This window comes from Marmota marmota, unplaced genomic scaffold (assembly GCF_001458135.2).
Source record: "Marmota marmota marmota unplaced genomic scaffold, marMar, whole genome shotgun sequence".
NCBI lineage: Eukaryota > Metazoa > Chordata > Mammalia > Rodentia > Sciuridae > Marmota > Marmota marmota.
In genome coordinates this window covers 1,397,402-1,401,244 of record NW_026000169.1, presented here as the reverse complement: position 1 = coordinate 1,401,244, position 3,843 = coordinate 1,397,402, and positions in this window count along the sequence as shown.

Genomic DNA, 3,843 nt, shown 5'->3' with positions numbered 1-3,843 from the left:
ACACACACACACACACACACACACACACACACACCGTACGCAAACACACACGCACACAAAAGGAAGGAGGAGTAGGGGACAGGCGCTCGAGAAAGGGGGAAAATATTTGCAAACGCTCAGTCGAAGCTCGGTGGCCGCGGCCGGAGCGCTAGGGTACTGCGCGCGGGAAGCGCGGCCCGACCCGAGCGCCATGATGGTCGCCGCGGTTCGGAGCCCATTTTCTGGAGGGGGAGCTGCAATGATGCAATCCCCCGGCCCGCGCCCCGACTGCGCGCCCTTTGCTGTGCCTTTTCTTAACGTTCCTTTTGAGGCGCGTCGAGGTTTCGCGCCCAAAGCATTTAATGATTTATATATTTCCCACTTTCTGATTCCTGCCCCTTATGTGTGCCCACGCGCGACGGGTCGGGTACGCAGACGGCGGCACAGGAACTAGGGTTTACGTGGAAATACTGCACTTTCGTTTCTATGAGGTTGGCCTGCGGCTGACCCCACCCTATCCCAACCCCCACACGAAAGAGATCCGGGAGGTGCCCCCAGAGGTTTTCTAGCAAGGTGGTAGGCCCCCTTTGCACCAGCTCCTTGTGCAGGATTTTTGCCTTTTTTGGGGGGGGGGCGGGAAAGGGGGTGGCGAGCGTAGGGTGTGGCTCAGGTGGAAGATGGTAAATTTAAAAAGAGAGATCCATATTCTGAAAAACAGATTGGTGACCCTAGACGAGCTTTTATACAGCTTTCAAATTCAAAGAGCTAGAAGAGCAAGTGTGTACGCTAACGATGATGACGATGAAATGGCGAAGGCAGCGTTCCCTGACGTCCGGGAAAGGTTGCTCAGTGCGGCCAGGGCGGTGGGCGCACCGTGGCCTGGAAGGCCGCCTGCCTTGCTCCCTCCCACTCGTTGAAGTCCACGGTCTCCTAGGTCCTCCAGACCTGACCCACATTTGGCCCCCAGACCCACATTTCTGCAATCCGGCCCGGGTCCTCCGCGCTGGGCAGTCAGGGATGCGATGGTGGGGGGTACCTTGCAAAGCAGGGACGACCCCCTAAAGCGGCTAGAGCTCTCCGCCAGTCCTGAGCGCGGAGGTGGCTCTCCTTGGCCTCCGGCGAGCCGAGAAGCCTTTCGAAATGCGCGGGGCTGCGGATCATTGGAGCCTTGGGGTAGGGGTGGGAGCCGGCTGCTGCCTAGGAGGGTCCACGAATTGGAAAAAGTTCTCCCCTTTTCTCAAATCCCCCCACCACTTAGGAGGTGCCTGGGTACTCGTGTGGAGAGGAATGGGGACTTTCACTTCTTTCTTAACCTAGAGGATTGATGATGAGAGAGGAAAGTTTCTAAGAAACCGCCCAGCCCCGCTGCGCGGGCAGAGGCGCGGCAGCCCTCCGCGGCCTGCGGGAGCCGCGGGCGCGGGAAGTGCGCGCGGCGACCCGGCCAGAGCTGGAGCTGCAAGTTGTAGACCAAGAGCGAGACTTGATGGCCTTTCCGTCCGGAGGCATGGGCCAGCCCGATCGCGCAACAGCCCGGCGGGCTAGGGGTAGAGGGGGCTACTGGACAGTTTAGGGAGACGAAGGCGCAGTGGCCCGGGTGGTGGGGCTAAAGGTGGCTGGGGCCGGCGGCCGCATCCCCCCAAAGAGACGTTCGCTGCGAGCCTCACAGTCCGGGTTCGGGGGGAGGGCAACCTAAACCTCGATGTAGATTTTTGAAGGCTTGACACGAACGTGCAAAGGACGGAGGACAAGGTGACTTGGGGGCTGCATTCCTGTGAATGTGCCTGGCTTTGGGAGCATCCACTTCTTCCCGGCCCAGAATTCCTAAAACGCAGTCTCTAAAAATTCACATTAGAGAGACCTCTTTATGAAAGGAAAATGAGATTCATGCAGCAATTAAGAGGCTGTTTATCCTTCTATTAAAGACACTGTCAGAAGTACCTTTTTTGTTTTTACTCAGAAGATCTTTAATTTTATTTCATTATTTTCCGACCTTCCACTCCTTCCTCCCCATTTTGAATTGTTTTCCTTTACTCTCTGTCTTTTCCTGAAAAACACCCTGTATGCGTGTTTTGAACAGTCACAAAAACACCTTTAGTCTTTAATTAAAATAATACCTATTTGGTATGGACCAGACATCAAGAAGACCTATTTTTCCCCTTCCTGGCAGCAGGAACTAACTATTCTCTAAAAAATAATAATTTAAAAAAAAAATCTTCTGGTCAAAAAATGCTGAATCTATCTTATTTATAGCCTCTTTTGGGATACAATGATGAAAGTGGTAGTATTTGAGTAGAACAATTTAACCCAACTTTAGATTTTTACAATTTATCCATTTGCTGATTACTAAAAGGAATAATTTAGTTTTACACCTTAACCACCTTTTTTTAAGATTGTGGAATGACAGGAATCATTTTTCTAGGTGACTTTAAAGTGCCTTGTCATAATTTTTTTCTTAGGTTTTATATAGATAAATAGATATAAATATAGATATATGGATATATCTACTGTACAGATACAAGAACCCAAAATGCTCAGATTTGGAACTTTGATTACCTAGTTTTCAGATGTGTAGATTATGCCAGGATATTCAAAAATTGAGGAATTCGAGTATGATAACCAGTTAATACCTGCTTCAACCACTGCAGAAGGCATACCAATTTAAGAACCCATATGTTTGAATATTTTGCACAAATTGTTAGATTAGATGGTCTGAACAATTGTTTTTAATGCCTCACACTTCGACTGTGTAAATACAGAATTTAGAGAAGTCATCATGTTACTTTCATTTTCAATCCTGCAAATGTGTAATCAGTCTACAGTTAGGTAAGGGTTTTTGGTTCTGACACATTCATATCCCAGAAGACATAAATATTTTAACTAAAAGAGACTTTGACTATTATTTATTTGAAAATATGGCTTTTCCACTTTCTACTTCTAAAGCTTTGTCCACTCATACAAGAGGGAAAAACAGTAACTATTAACTATTCGGACCCACATAAAACATCATATGAGTTGTGGGCCGGAATTATGTAGATATTTGTCACTTCACATTATATTTATATAAATATGACTAGAATACCAGATTGAACACCTGAAGCTTTATGAAACACATTACAGCTGCACTCAATGAATAGCTATGGAAGTTTTCTTTATTGATTGCTTGATGTGTAACAATAATTGGCATCTTTTTCACACATTACAAAAAATTATACTTGGCTCAGTATGCAATCTTTTAAGCATAGCCATATTATTTAACAAAAGAAGGGGAAAACCTAGTCTACCCAATACAGCATTTACAAATGCACAAAACATGCCACTTTGGCTTGTATATTGTCTAGATTAAAAAAAAAATCTCTTTTTAACATAAATAAGTTAGTATAATTTTTCAGTGTCTTTACAGAGTTATGTACACAGGTACACTTCAAATGGTTTTGTTTCATACACTTACACAGGCAATGAAGAAATACTGTTTAAAGATGTAGTATCCATTTCCATTATTCCACAAGTGTGCTTTTCTTTACATGCGCTTTCCTTTAAAAACACTATTTTCCTTTGGGCAAATTAACAATTAGAGAAGATTAAATTAAAAATTATTTCATTTTTTTGTGTGTGTGTCTGTGAAGCTACTTATCAATCTTTAAAAATACCTCGGGATTTCAAATTGTTTTTACTGTGTCTACACAGCTCAAAGAGAAAAGAAAACTAAGACATTTTCTCAACAAATTTGGTAAATGTAGATGGTCAGTTTTGGGCATTCAGAAATCTCCATCACATGCCCCAGATTTTTGTTCAAAATTACTTGAAGTGATTACCAAACTGCTGAATAATTAACTGGTATATTCTAATTTTAAGGGAAACTGAGGG